Genomic DNA, 16,395 nt, shown 5'->3' on the forward strand with positions numbered 1-16,395 from the left:
CCCAGCTCCCTAGCTGGCCAGGTGGGGCTCGCTAACTCTGGGAGGAAGTGTGTGATAGGCTCAGAACAGGTGAGGGTCACCTGCCTCATCAAGCCCAGATGCTGCGATGCTGCAATCAGCATGCGAAGAGGGAAGCAGAGCTGAGGTGCTGTGTCTGCTCAGCTGCCCATGTTGAGGCACTTTGGCTTGGATGCTCCTGGATTTCTCTGGGGTTCTGCTTTGGGTTTGACTCTGAACTGTATGCTGATTGTGGAACTTCACACTTGGCTACTTGGACCTGGACTGTGTTTCCTGGACTGTGGACTTGGCTTATGTGGCTGCATGACCCCCGGATTTTGGACTTTGGGTGCAACATTTTGACTTGCTGCCAGGTAGGCCAGGGGTTCAAGACACAGATTAAGAGGCTGATGCTTTACCGACTGAGCTATCATTACGTTTTTTTAAAAATGCCAGAAAGTGAGAGTTTAGGATTGAGAATAAAGAAGCCATTTGCACTAGTTTGCAGAGGACAGGGTTGTTACTGGAGGATTGTCTGACCCAAGTCTGGTTTAAATATAATTCACCAGAAGAAAGAGCAGGGTAATTGAAGTTGTCCATCAACACTTGGACAACAAACAGGCAGGCAGTCTATATATCTCTCTAGTGGTATATGCTAATTGTATTCAAATCTCTGTCATTTTCCCCCCTTAGACATAAATGACCACCCTAGTATTATATTCAGAGAGAGAAGGAATATAGTCAGTTTGGGAGTAAATCATACAGGGGTTTACTTACAACAGAGAATAACTTGGGATATTCATGTGGTGGTGTTGTTTTAAAAAAATACAATTAAAAAGCTGCTTCCTTCGTTTTTCAAGCTGTGAGCAATACACTTGCAATGACCAATGGGCATTTTTAAATTTTTTAAATATACAGCCAATTCCAGATGCTTCAGAGGTAGTATGCAATATAATTTGTGTGGTTTATCTCCAGCTTTTGGCTATCTGAGATTTATATTTATTCAAGGATAAGATCAGAGGATTTGAGCCACCACCTCTGCTGCTTGGTGAATGTGCAAAAAAGGAAAAATATTATAATCTGAAATGTTAATGGAGAAAACAAAAGGTGAACATTGCTTGAGAAGATATAGCGGATGTTTCATACATCTCAAGCTGGCTGGATTTAACAATGATTTTCACTTCTAGTCTGGAGAAATAACAGCAACAGAGGTGTAAATTTGAACTGAAGCACTGACAAATATTTGACATCAATAACATTTTCTGACTATACCTACAGTTACTCAGGTTTAGCTACTGTAAGGCTGTGTCTGCAATGCTGGCTTAACATGCAGCTAGCCCTTTATTTCACAATTTGGTTGGGGGTAGAGAATGCATCCATACTCCCAACATTAGATTGTGAAGCTCTGTACACAAAGTTAGCTGCAATCCACATCTGTCCTGGAAAATACTGTGTTCTGATGAATTCCCCCCCAAACCAGCTTTGATCTGATTTGAAAACTTCAATGCCCATTCTCCACCCACTGGTGTGGGCAGTATTAAGTAGAGGGTGGACATAGCAGACGACACAGAGATTTCTCCAAGTAGTTCTTTATAAGTAAACTGGGACTGAACTGAACAGCAAACAGCTCAGCCACCCTGCTTTTATAGGCAGCCGGCTGTCAACATTGTACCAACAGCAGCCCAGGGTTTCCCGCCTAAATTAACTTACCTGGACCTGAGAGAAAACTATATACACAATACCCCCCCCCGGTGGCTAGGGTGAGAACTTCAATACATAACAGGCAAACATCAGGCGATTTAGAAATACAACCATACTGATTTCACTGTGTTTTTAGCCAGTAATGTGTGCACAGTCAGTATTTAAAAATAAACTACAGGGTAGATACAGGATAGCTATGGGTTGTGATTAAGATTGATTTTTAATTTTTAAAAAAATATTATTTATTTATTAAACTTCTATACCATCCCTCATACAAAGATCACAAGAACACAAAAATGCACACCATAGTAACCAACAAAAACAAGATTCCCTCTCTCCCCCCTCCCAATTTAAAAGGCCCTAGATTGTTTAATTAGCCAAAGGCCTGAGAGAAGAAGAATGTTTTTGCCTGGCGCATAAAATTAGGGTTGCCATATGTCCTCTTTTTCATGGGTATGTAAAATGAGAGTCACCATAGCGATCCAGAGTTAAAAGTAGAAGTCAGCAAAGGTGTCCCTCTTTTTTTACTCTTCAAAATATGGCAACCCTACCTAAATATACGTAACAAAGCTGCCAGGTGAGCCTCCCATGGGAGAGCGTTCTACAAGTGGGGAGCCACCACAGAAAAGGCCTGTTCTTGTGTTTCCACCCTCCGGACATCTTGTGGAAGAGGCACAAAAAGAAGGGCTTCAGATGATGGCCACAGTTTCTGAGTCAGTTCATATGAGGAGTGTTTAGCAAAGCCTAATTGTCCTTATTTTTCAACTTTTACATACGTCCTCAAGGGCAGATTCTCAGGCATCCTTTTCCAATATAGAATAAAGATGGGAAGAATAACGCGAGTGATTATTTTCCTTCTGAAACATCCACTGATAACTTGTCATGTTGAGCAGATGGGACAGAGAGCGGGAAGGGTGGCGGCAGTACAGTACCCCTTCTCACGAGGCCATCCTTACCTTATATTTTATGATAGTTCTGAGAGGAGTATTAATCCATGAGTCAGATAAAGCAGTATTTAATCCAACAATGCTAGCAGGCAATGCAATGTGAATTGAAGGTTAAGGCTGAGTCCCACGCCTGCACTTAGGCAGTATTTCACCTTAATGAGATTACCTTCCAAGACCCCTGGGGCCTAAAGAAATTAGTAGCATTTAGTGATCTTCTTCAGCGATAGCTCTGTCTTTTGAAAATTAAAATTGATTCTTATTGTCTTGACATGTGAAGATCCAGAATGTGCCCTTTGACCTTGTATGTCTAGGGGAGCTGCCAGCAGATGTGGAAGCAAAAGCTCTTATATCACCATGAGCAGATTGTGTGTCTCAGGGCCCCAAACACAGAGGAGTGTGATAGAAAATGGGTGCGCTCTACCAAGTTCTAGGGGAGCGCAGCTTGGGCTGCAAGCCCATTACTGTGAAGAGGAAAATTGAGGCTCAATGGTCAACCTTGCTTGAGAATATGTATGCAAATCTCCCCCACCCCCCGTATTTCCAGCATCTTAGCTGGTGGAGAGGGGAGCAGGAAGTTTAAAAAAGAAAAGAAAGGAAGTGGGATGAGGCTGGATGTTTTGAATGCTGGAGGAAAAAGGGAAGGAAGTGGGTTGGTTAAGATAGATTGTGCATAAAAAGAAGTAGGGTCCATCTGTAAAAATGTGGGATGGCTTGCTGTTGTGCTTCAAGCATTGCCTGCGGGTGGCGCTGTGGGTTAAACCACAGAGCCTAGGACTAGGCCAGGGGTCTGCAACCTTTAAGACAAAAAGAGCCACTTGGACCAGTTTCCGAAGAAAAAAAACTGGGAGCCGCAAAACTCGTCATTATAAAAATAACTTTTTTGTCACTTTTTATTATTATTTCTTTGTTTGACCCCTCAGAATTACTCCTCCTCATAGAAATAAACATTAAATTAACAAGTTACCTTTTTTTTTGGTGTGTGTGTTCTTCACTACTCCCCTTCAAAATAGTGACCAGCGTACATGCCCCCTTTCAATGCAATGACCAGCGTACATGCCCCTTACAATGTAGGGGGCGGGTGGGAAGGTGACTTCGGGACGGTGCGTGACTAACGCACGCACCGCCCCCATGCGACGTCACAGCCAGTACAGCGCCAGCCACAGTGGGGAGTGTCGGGGCGCACAATGCGTCTCCTCCCCTCGCTAGTATCCGCCCCGGAGCCGTGGCAAAGGTGTAAAAGAGCCACATGCAGCTCCGGAGCCGCGGGTTGCCAACCCCTGGACTAGGCGATCAGAAGGTCGGCGGTTCCCTTTACCTTTACCTTTTATATGGGGTGTCTAGCTCTTGTGAGATTGTCTGGAGCCAATTTACTTGTACGATATGCAACCAATGCAGACATGGCCAGCTACGAATATAATATCAGGCAGTCAGAAATGCAAAGAGCACAAGTAATGGGAACTAAAATAGACTAATCAATCCTTCCGTTTTTCAAATAGACAGGGATTGGAAGGGTGCCTTTGTCTGTTTAACTGCTGTTTTTGTTTCACACAATCATCTTCCTCTATGATGCATTGAAATGAAGAATGTACTTTTCCCATCACAAATGCAGTTAGGAGCAAAGCTGATATATTTTTGCTTTAAAAGTTGTGTTTGAGGGCCATTCAAATCAAAGTCGGGTAGGTTCAAAAAAGAAAGAAAGCCAAAATAATATACTGTACACTGAAATGGGAGCTTCTGACTATCATATTTAGAGCTAATACTTTTTCTTACTCCACATCATATTGGCAGGTAACTCTGAAGGATTTTCAGTTTGACTTGCTTATTTGAATATCTGGTAATATTTAATTTGTAGGATAATGCTTTCTTGGCACATCCGTGTTTTCTCTCTGACTCTGGAAGACTGGTCTGTAAGTGGATTTAGGAGGAACTAGTGCCCCAGTCTTGTTAGAGAGATACTTCCAACAATCCAGTCTTGTGTGAAAACATTCACAAGCCAACTCTCAAAAGACCAGAAATTGTCTAACTTTATTTATTCTAGGTAAGCCTTGCAATCAATAATTTTATTTTTCCTTCCGCTTGTGGACTTGGATAGCTTTTAAAGCACTGGGAAGTTCTTCATGTAAACTTACTGCCAAGCCAATTTACCTGGAGTTGCCAAGCTTTAAAAACCATGCGAGCTGTTGTGTGTATACACCAAATGTGTATACATCACACATTATATGTGCATACACTATATTTTTAAAGCATGTTACCCTGAAAAAGAATGCCAAGAACTGTTGTTTACCCCTCACAGAGTCATCAGCACCCTTAAACTACGGTTCCCAAGATTCTTGAGGTGTTTGCTTTAAATGTGTGTAATGTATGCAGCTGTCAGCCATGTAAACAACATACAAATAGTGCTATGCACTTAGAAGAACACAGTGTAACTCTGGAATGTGAGGGTTCTTTCCTATACAGTTGTACCTTGGATCCCGAACGCCTTCCAATTCAAACATTTTGGCTCCTGAACGTCACAAACCCGGAAGTGAGTGTTCCAGTTTGCAAACGTTCTTTGGAACCCGAACGTCCGACGCGGCTTCCGATTGGCTGCAGGACTTCTGAGGTACAACTGTATTTGCAACCCTCAGCCTCCAAACCGTTGCATATACCGGTACTTCAGTGGGATTAATTCAGAGCAAGTGTTTCAATGCTGTGTTTTAAAATCCTTCTTTTAGGAAAAATGAGTTTATATTTCTCCCAAAGTCATTTTCAATTGCCTTTGTTTTAGTTCCATTTTCCGGCTCGCAATTTATTTTCATCTGGTGCTCAGCGTGCAAAGGTTTAAGATTAAGGCTGTGCATATTTCCGTCTAAAAACAGAATGAAAAATTAAGCAATATTTTGCAGGCCGACGCAGCTATTGATAGATGTCTCAGAGAAATTGGAAACCAGCATGCTGTACCTCAGCCAGACAGAGTGATATTTATATTTGTTATAAAAAGCTATTTCATGAGGAGCACTGAGCACATGGCTGTACCGTTCAGAATTGGCTTAAGAATCCGATGTGCATTTATAAGGATGCATTTATAAGGATGTCCCACTAATTTCAGTAGAACTTTCACCAGTTAAAATGCATTTAAGATGACACATTGTGAGCTGCAACCTTAAATGTACTTGTTAGGGAATAAAGCATGGCCAATAATCGGGGATAATGGGAGTTATAGCCCAACAACATCTGGCCACAGCTTTCCCATTCCTGCCCTAGTCTAAGAGTCATGGCTAGCTACCAATACTTTGGTCAATGCTTTCCTACCTTTGTGCTTTTTTACATTATATATAGTTAATAAATACAAAACCAACAGCTTATAAAATATGTGGAGAATAACAGTAGCAAATACAAAAAGATGTGTGACAAAAATAGCAGAAGGAAAAACTAGTGTTACTGTCTTGCTTCCTTCCAGGGGCAGAATTGGGATTCATTTTTCTTTTGACAAGAGACCACTGCAGACAAATGGTGCCTTTGTAGTATTCTTTCCAATTATAAATATACAAGCAGAACACAGTGGAGGCAGACAGGTGCTCCTTTAGCGGGCAACACAGCTGCTAATTCTGCATGATTCCCAGAAAGCAGCAGCTGCTGCTGCCCTCTCCAAGGCTGCAACACCTCTGTTTAGCTAACTCCAGCTGCCTCTTCTCAAAATTCAAACTGCAAAATGCTTTATTTTACCTAGCACAGTCCTTGCACTGCGCTGTCTCCAATTCCAACCCAATTGGGGAATTTCCCATTCAGGGAACCATCCACTGGTACTGAGAACTGTTAAGGTTCTTAAGTCTCTGACAACCACCATGTGACAGTTCAGACAACCCATCGTGGCAAAACTCACCTAACGTCATTGCACCTTCCAAACGAGGTTGGCTGCCATTACTGAAATGGATCACACTTGCAAGTTTCCTGAGGAAAAGAAAATTAGACAAGTTAACAAGAATCAAGAGCACACAGGATAATACATAGTTGACCAATTAGAAATGTGTTTCTTTTCCTTCAGGTCAGATTCCCTTTAGTGAATGAAAGACAGCATGTACCACTTACACAAAGCCGTTGCCCCAAACTCGGGTACATGCTAGCACAAGATCGATTTTTCTTCAGATAGCAAGCTTCTGTTCTGTCACTCACCAACATAAATTAGAATTTGTCCGACAATGGGCTCTCCTCATTATGTCATCAAATTTCTAAAACAGAGTTTCACTAACAAGTAAGGTTCCGGATGTCCGTTCAAAACCTGAAACTGTTCTTAACCTGAGGTACCACTTTAGCTAATGGGGCCTCCCGCTGCGTCACCACACAATTTCTGTTCTCATCCTGAAGCAAAGTTCTTAACCCGAGGTACTATTTCTGGGTTAGCAGAGTCTGTAACCTGAAGCATCTGTAACCCGAGGTACCACTGTACAGGCATTCAGCAATCAACTTGTTTTTCTTCCTCTCTGCTGATCTTGACTATACAAATGCTTGGCATTTAAAACCTGCAGGACATTTATTCCTAAGTACTGTAATGTAGCCTCAAGCCCAACCCTTCTGCTGTAGGGAGGTTATAAAAAATAATAAGCCTTTAAAAAAAACCACCACTGCAAAAATACATTTCCCCCTATTGGTCACAAAAAGTTTTATCTGTCTGTGAATTCTGCTTAGGCCTCCTTTCAAAATGCCAGTGTAGTTCCAGGTGTGTTTTTTTAGATGTCACTTTCCCAACAGCATCTTTTGTCAGTGTTGACAGGTACGTTTATTTTTGTTCTAATAGAGGAATTCTCACCAGTCTCAAATATGAGGACTCAGAAAGATGATGATGATAACAATAATAATTTATTATTTATACCCTGCCCATCTGGCTGGGTTTCCTCAGCCACTCTGGGCGGCTTCCAACAAAATATTAAAATACAGTAATCCAGTAATGAAATACAGTTATGATAGCGTACTCTATTCAAATTATTAAAAATGTGTTTATGATCAGCCAACACTATTTACTTGATGATTTGTGCTTCTGTTTGTGGAACAAATTTGTGTTAGTAGAGACTCCTGCTTAGGGTTGCCATATTCCCAAAAGTGAAATAGGGGGAATACTCCTGCTATATTGTTGTTTATTGTTGTTTCCCATTAAGATGATTATTTGCTGGGGGTCTTTCTATCCTAGGCCCAGAAATGGGAGAGAGAGAAATGTTCCTTATTACTGGCAATAAAGAGTCAAGGTGCATCAGGATTTCTTCATGTTGTGAACTCTCAGCTGTCGTGTATAGGGAATCCCAGAAGCATCTTCATCACTCAGAAAGCAGAACCCTGACTGGCAGTGGGCCAGGATCCAAAACTAATTCCTTAAGCCAGGTTGCCTTTTCACTTGTTTCTTTTGAAACAGCAGCCCCTAATACCACATGACAAACTACATTTAAAATTGAAGGGTCTCGCTGAAGCAGTTTGTGCTACTACATGGGGATAAGATTGAATCTCGGAACCAAACCATTGAATGCAGTTGCATTGTCTGAAACATGGTGGTGCTCTATTTTTTTGTTATCTTTTCTGTTTAGTTCAAGCTATTCGATTGGGTTAGCTTGCTTGTATTATTTTATGCTATGTTTAGTTTAAATTGTTAAATTACGTTAGTGTTGTATTGTTTTTATACAAATCCAGGTTGGGTTTTTTGTATTTATTGATACTATGTTTACGTACTTCTGTTTCTAATACATACTTGGAATCAATTTTATTGTTTATATGTTGTGAGCTGCTTTTGGCACACTTTTGTAGAAAAGTGGAATATAAATAAACAGATGATGATGATAAGTTGTTTAAGGGAAGAGGTGTCCACTTGCTTAGAATAACGAGCTAGCCCTTTAGATCCTGGTCACGGCTGCATACCCTCCAACATTTCTCCAATGAAAATAGGGACGTCCCATGCCACAATGATAATTTTGCTATTTATACCAGCACATCTTACTGACTTGCCCCAGCCACTCTGGACAGCTTCCAGCATATATAAAAACATAATAAAACACTTAAAAAACTTCCCTATACAGGATTGCCTTCAGATGGCTCAGGGCTCAGAAAACTCCATACCCTCCAACATTTATCCAATGAAAATTGGATCAAATTCTGGGATCAAATCAGAAACTGGGATGGCTTCTCTAAATCAGGGATGTCCCTGGAAAACAGGGACACTTGGAGGGTCTGCGGCTGTTAGAGCAATCCTATACATGACTATTCAGAAGCTGAGTTTAACGGGACTTAGTATGAGGCAGATCATTGGTCCATCTAGCTCAATATTGTAAACACAGACCACCAGCAGCTCTTCAGAGTTTCAGAAGGGGGGACCTTCCAGTCCTCCCTAGAGATGTCAGGTATTGAATTTTTGCATGCTGGGCATGTGCTCTACCATTGACCTATGCCCTTTATTCCCAGGTTTGTAGTCTTAAGCGGCATGTCATTGGGTGGGTGGGGGAAAAGAAATTCAGTTTGCTTCTAAAGGTGAACCTACATGATCTGCACTTTCTGAAACAATATGCAAACTGAAATACAGTTATCCCTCAAAATTTGCATCACTCTGAATCTTGCAATACTGTGCAGTCCTCCAGCAAAGTAATGCGTACAAAAAATGAATATAGCAGAGTAAGGACTGAAACAAAATCCATGCATTATTGAGAGGAACATACAAAAATGCATTAAAAAACTAGGGGAAACTATACTAAAATGTGCTAATAATAAAAAATAATATATTTATATTTAATATATTTATATATTTATATGCTGCCCATCTGCCCCAGCCACTCTGGGCAGCTTTCAACAGATTATTTTTTTAAAAACCCCAACCATTAAAAACTTCCCTATATGGGGCTTCTAAGAGTCAGGTGTTTATTTTCTTGACATCTGGCAGGAGAAATTCAACACTAAAATGCTAATGCTAGTGGATTTTCATGAGGACTTTTTATCAAAACACTTTTCAAACTGATGTAGAAATGTGGAGAACTAAACTTTGCAAAGCAGGAAAAATGAAAAACTTAGAGAAACCAAACCTACATAACTATTTGCCCATTCATGGCTATCATGCACTTGATTCGTCTGAGAGATTACTGAGAAAATGTGTGTATCTTTTTTTGATGTAAGACTGAAGTGTGCCTCTAATTTACTTTAATGCGAGGACTATGCTGCAGTTAGGGATGCGGGTGGCATTGTGGGTTAAACCACAGAGCCTAGGACTTGCCGATCAGAAGGTCGCCGGTTCGATTCCCTGCCATGGGGTGAGCTCCCGTTGCTCGGTCCCTGCTCCTGCCAACCTAGCCGTTCAAAACCACGTCAAAGTGCAAGTAGATAAATAGGTACTGCTCTGGAGGGGAAGGTAAACGGCGTTTCTGTGCGCTGCTCTGGTTCGCCAGAAGCGGCTTAGTCATGCTGGCCACATGACCTGAAAGCTATACGCCGGCTCCCTCAGCCAATAAAGCGAGATGAGCGCTGCAACCCCAGAGTCGGCCATGACTGGACCTAATGGTCAGGGATCCCTTTACCTTTTTATGCTGCAGTTATCCAGTTTGAAAAATGCTGTTCTGTAGTATTAGTACAGTATTGCAAATTAGGCAAGTGCCCTTACTATTTTGTTTTACCACCATGCATACTATTTAACAGCTGGTTCTTTTCTTATAAATTGTAGACCATTACATGAAACAAAACTTCCTGCATTAGCAGAACTCTAGGAGCAAAACAATCTGAAGGCATTTGATCAGAAATTAGGCTACTCTGCCAAAGACAAATGGATTTTGTCACTCTGGCACTTCAGGAAAATCAGAGCATTTTGCAGTCTTTCCAGCTGTGCGGTCTCTACCTAGTATTGAGGCCTCAGAAGGGAGGTTAATAAAGGAACATATGGTATGTGTACAATTTGCACAGTGTCCACAAAACTCGCACCATAATTTTGACAATGCAGGAAGCCTATTAGATTTATAGGTTTAATGTTGAAATACCCTGGGGCCGAAGTAGGATTTTAAATAGGCTGGGGTTTCCATGGTTTATGGGAAGCACAGAAACAACTGAAGGTTGCAGGAGACTCTCTTGCAGGGGTAATGCTTTGTAATGGAGACGCCTTTCAGCTCCTTAAAGATTCTGCCTCCCGGAAAGCTGTGCTTTTCAAGTGCTGTGTGTGGTTATTTTTGGCAAAGTATATGGGGAGCTTTTGGTTTTCCAAGTGCAGTTATTTTTGCAGACTGCAGTTGTAAAGTTTATAGAATTAGAGCTGGTTTAATCTTATCCATCCAAACATTTTTCACTGCACATAAGCAGGTTTGCTCCCTCCGCCACCTGCTTTCTGATGCTGTGCATCAATTTCTGCTTGTGCAATGGGACTCCCCACGCATGCATCACACCCTCCTTGGAGTGTTAGGGGAACTCCTAGAACAGATTGAGGGGATACACAAGCAAAAATCCTTGCGCTGTTAGAATGAGTGACTTAGTACTACACGGGATTCCACCTTATGTGTATATTTTATCAGGATTAATTTCATATCTGAAAATGCTGATATTTTCTTATATTTTAACTGAAACCTCTGTCCTGCAGCTTCTAGTGTGCTAGGCTTAGGAAAGCCAAATTAACTTTTTTACACAGGACAAGCCCTCTATTTGAAAGACTGTCAGGGGATAGTTTTCTATTTGAAAGGTTCTCTAGCCCAAATGTGGTTTAAAGATAATTATAAGAAGGGAAGCCTTAGTGGTTAGCACCTGGACAGCCAACAGAGCAGGTCTCCTTGTCAGTCATGGGGAGATGGACTCCGTTTCCAATTCTGAAATTATTTCTACATTTGCATCTCTCAATAAGTAAACTGGTATATGCAAATTGTATTCGAAACTACAGTGGTACCTCAGGTTACATACACTTCAGGTTACATATGCTTCAGGTTACAGACTCCGCTAACCCAGAAATAGTGCTTCAGGTTAAGAACTTTGCTTCAGGATGAGAACAGAAATCGGGCTCCGGCAGCACCAGGAGGCCCCATTAGCTAAAGTGGTGCTTCAGGTTAAGAACAGTTTCAGGTTAAGAACAGTTTCAGGTTAAGTACGGACCTCCGGAACGAATTAAGTACTTAACCTGAGGTACCACTGTACATCTTTTGGGGTGATGTGTAGGTGGCCACATATAAGTACTCTGTCTCCATTGATTCTGAAATAAAATATATGCATGCAACCTGAATGAACACATGTGAAACTAACATAGACCAGAAATAGATATGTCTACCTCTATTGCACACAATTGTATATATTACCATTGGTACTACCTTCTTACTTAAGTATATCACCTTGAAGCAAGTGTTAGGGTTTATTTTGAATCTTTTTTCCTAACTAAACTGCAAATACAAGGTCAAGAAACCCCTGATATACCTTTACATTTTTTAAGTATTTACCTTTTCTACAAACCGCACCCAAGGTAAGCATTTTAGTTCTTAGCTTCTATATTTAAAAAATGAAATTGACATTCAGGATCAGTCTTACATTGTGTAGCATGATGGTATGTGAATCTGATGTATCTGTTTCATATTGAATATGAAATATTTACAAAGCTACATCCTCATCTTATGGGGGATTTCATTTTCGTTATATAAATCCTGTCAGTGAAAAGGAGTTGCAAAAAACAGAAGCCCTTATAAGAAACAATGTCTGTGTAATATGAAAGCCATCTTAAGAGTAAAGTGGGGGGAGGCATAACTCAGGGCTTCTGAAGATATGTGTGTGTGTGTGTGTGTGTGTGTGTGTGTGGTCCATCTTAAATGGAACAAGCCTGTGTTCCCCAGATGTTCACTTTGTCTTGCCTTTGACAGGTTTACAATACTGTATTTAGTTCTTTTTTCTATTGTAAAATAAAGGTGCCATTTCATCACTCCGTTGTGCTGTGTAGAACTCTTTAAAAGCACAGAATGTCAGAGAAGTCACTGAAGCCCTTCAGCAAGCCATGTTCTGAAAGGAATAACTTATCTCTTCCAGAACTCCAGAGGGCCAATTCACTATTTACACAGTGTTTTTCCCAGTGAACATTCTAGGGTTATCTAATGCACAGCCTGTGACTATCCAGTCCAAAAAGGGTTTTTTTTGTGACTCCTCAATTTGTCATTTAAAAAATACTGCAACAACAACAACGATGATGATGATGATGCAGCTGCTTCAGTGGGTTATATGCTGTGATGCCAAGAACACTCCAAAAAAAGTTTGTGTTTTTGTTAATGTGCTGAATGCTCCTATATGTCCCATGCTGTGATGTCAAAAGTTTTTTGTGTGGCCCCTGCAATGATTCTGATACTATAACTTTTTAATGACTACCCCTTCCATAGCTGTCAAGTTACAGATTTGAAAATAAGGGATCAGCAGCCTTGAAAATAAGGGATCAGCAGCCAAAATAAGGGACCTGCAGCCTCACCTGTTCCAAGCACTCCAGTCTTCCTGTAGTCTGGTCAAACTCATGCTGGTAGCTTCAAGAACACTGTCCGACCAACTTTGTAACCAGAGGTTCAACTGAATAGAATCTGAATCACATGCACCACAAGGCCTATGCAGCCTCAACTTAAGATGGCTCCCCAGCCTGGCTTTGCACTGCAAAGTTTGCAGCAGCACGTGCAACAAAATGGCGTCCAGCATTCAAAAACGCCCTCAGCTTGCATTAACCAGACACACACACACAGCCTCCCCCCCTCGCCACGAGATCGCCAGTCACCCACCACTTTAGTCAACCAGCTCCTTTCTTTCCCCCCATAAGTCAATCGAAGGAGCCTCCAAAACAAATTCAAGAGCCCCCCCCCCACGAATCTCCTTTCCTTTTCCCCCACCATGTGCCCCCGCTCCAGACAGACCTTTTCACCGGCAAGGGTGAGTGGGCCGTCGATGACGTATCCATCCGATTCCGATCCGAGCACTCAGCACAGGTATATTCAACTTCTGAGCCCCTCTGAGCCAAAGGCAGAAAGCCCAGCCAGCAGCCAAATGAAGCCTCAAGGAAAACCACCATCCCCTCTCCGCTGGGAAGCGCTGAGCAAAGGCGAGTCCCCAGGCAATGCAGCCGATTTGATCAGCACAAGGCATGCAAGCTCCACCCCCCCCGTCGTTCTTAGACTTCTTATTGGGTGAGCAACACAGCCAAGCAACACAGTTGGAGCCTCCCTCCTCCCTGGCCGGCAGGGAGGGAGGGAGAGGAGCTGCTTCCTTTGAAATTTAAGGGACATCATTTAAGGGACATCCATCAATAAGGGACAGCAGCGGGACATGGCGCTGGAATAAGGGACTGTCCCTTCAAATAAGGGACACTTGACAGCTATGACCCCTTCTTCTTCCTCCTTCTTTGGTGATCACTTGTAGCCAAGTAAGATTGTCCTCCAAGAACATGGTCTTAACAGTGAGTCCATAAGTGACTCTGGAGGCCAATTCTAGATCCACATGCCCTTCCACAGTGGGTACATAGGTTTCCAGGCAGAAGTTGAGGGTTTGCGAAATGTGCCTTCTTCTTAGCTCATTTCTCCTTTTTGCCCTGAGTTCATGCTTCTTTGAAGTCCATGACACCTTTGGTAAAGGCCTTTCTCCAATTGGAGCACTTGCAGGCCAGTGTTTCCCAGTTATCAGTGCTTATGTTACATTTTTTAAGATGTGCCTTGATAGCGTCTTTAAACCTCTTTTGTTGTCCACCAGTATTTCGCTTTCCATTCTTGAGTTGGGAATAGAGTAGTTGCTTTGGAAAACAATTATCAGGCAGCCACACAACATGACCAGTTCAACAAAGTTGTTGTTGAAGAATCATTGCTTCAACAATGGTGATATTTGCTTCTTTCAGTACACTGGCATTAGTTCGGCTGTCTTTCCAAGTGATGTGTTAATTTTTCGGAGACACCGTTGATGGAATCTTTCGAGGAGTTGGAGATGGCGTTTATAAGTAGTTCATGTTCACAAGCGTACAGTAAAGTTGGTAGCACATTAGCTTTGTATGACTACCCCAATCCCCTCATGAGTGCATCATTTAAAAACAATGAATTCCTATGTTCCAACCATACAAGTATTTATATGCCACTCCCAATCTATTCCAAATGGTAGCAAAATTCCAGAGGGTTCCAGGTGCTCATCCAGGGTTGTGATCGATTCTGTCAGTGTATGTTAGGTATGAATGAGAAAAAAGAAAGTAAGTCCTAAGACCCCCTTTCAACTTTCACTGTTCTACAATGTTTAGTTCCAGTAAAAAATAATAATAATAGTAAGCTGAGGAACATAGTGTGAGGATTCTGGCTGCTGTTTTAAATACAGTACACACACAATATGAGCACCATCTAGTGGAGACAGTGAATATCTGTTCAAACACATTCCCATATCCAGTTTCTCCCTTTTTGTGTTTGATATACTGTACCATTCTTCCTATTCAAGGAACCCACCACAAAGGATATACTGTATTTTTTGCTCTATAAGACTCACTTTTTCCCTCCTAAAAAGTAAGGGGAAATGTGTGTGCGTCTTATGGAGCAAATGCAGGCTGCGCAGCTGTCCCAGAAGCCAGAACAGCAAGAGGGATTGGTGCTTTCACTGCGCAGCGATCCCTCTTGCTGTTCTGGCTTCTGAGATTCAGAATATTTTTTTCTTGTTTTCCTCCTCCAAAAACCAGGTGCGTCTTGTGGTCTGGTGCGTCTTATAGAGCGAAAGATACGGTACTATTTTCTTAATGCATGATATTGGAGTCTACACTTGTCAGAAATGACTGGGGCATAAAAGACCCCCCCCAACCAATAGGGGCCCATTAGATTCATGTTTTGCTTAAAATGGAACAAAACACACCATGTGTTCTAACACTGAGCGGCTTTCCTCATCCTGGTGCCCTCCAATTTGCTGAGGTTGATGCGACTTGTAGTCCCAGACATCTGGAGGGCACCAGGTTGGGGGAGGCTGCCCTAGACCAAAGCAACTTCATCAATGCACCAAAGCAAAGGGATTCTCAGTTGGTGCTGCAGTGCTCCAGTTATCAGATTCACCTGCCGTCCCTTGATTTGGCAAAATAGAAGCCCAAGTCAACATTTTGAAAATAGTATAAGGGAGTGTTATCATATAACTTTCTATTTACCTTTTGAAAAGGCTTTTCTATTCAATTCTGATATCAGTCCCCACCCGAACCTATATTGACCAAACTATTCTGTTAATCTTTGCACTATTATATCAACTGTTTGCCCCAGCAACTTTCCTCACTAAAGTTTCTATGCCTTAACAGTCTACATGGCACAGAAATGGCCAACTGGACATTCCCCACAACAAGGCTGTGAAAGGGAAATATTGGGACTTACTATACATTCATTTTCTTTAGGAGATGAAGGGTATCCTTGGATATATGGGATCCAATGCCATCTACCTGAGAGTTCTCAAACAACTCAAATGTGAAGTTGCTGATCTTCTAAAAGGTGAGAAGTTTGTGGGTCTTCGATTCTAAATACTTATAAAACATCCTGCCAATCCAACTGCAAATACAGGTCAGGACCCTGTTATCTCCCTATGGCTGGGGCCTGAATGTGGAGACCTGTGAGGGAATGGCTAGTCACGAACAAAATCCGATTAATACTGCGGATTAATTGCTGAGACCAAAAGAGGAATTTGCAACAATCCTGCAAAGTAGTACAGTGTTGAAGTCCCTACGACTCCCTGGTGGTAGAAAGGCAGCGCTGGGTGATGGGCTTGCAAAGCTGATCATAGCAGAAGCCCCGGTGGAAGGAGTAGCTGTCTGCACTGGAGACAAGCTGTG

The 16,395-nt window shown here is 42.0% G+C and overlaps 1 protein-coding gene across 2 annotated transcripts in view; it reads right to left on the reverse strand.

The window, feature by feature from the left end:
* The window catches only part of KANK4 (KN motif and ankyrin repeat domains 4), a 63,119-nt gene extending 46,751 nt beyond the window's left edge, over nucleotides 1-16,368 (reverse strand). For both annotated transcript variants that reach the window (XM_083447986.1, XM_083447982.1), the window contains exons 1-2: nucleotides 15,944-16,368; nucleotides 6,508-6,575 (exon numbers count right to left, since the gene is read on the reverse strand). The gene's annotated coding sequence lies outside the window, so the exon portion shown is untranslated. The remainder of the gene's footprint in view (nucleotides 1-6,507; nucleotides 6,576-15,943) is intronic.
* Between the last annotated feature and the right edge of the window lie 27 nt (nucleotides 16,369-16,395).

This window comes from Podarcis tiliguerta (assembly GCF_965153285.1).
Source record: "Podarcis tiliguerta genome assembly, chromosome: 6".
Classification (NCBI taxonomy): Eukaryota; Metazoa; Chordata; class Lepidosauria; order Squamata; family Lacertidae; genus Podarcis; species Podarcis tiliguerta.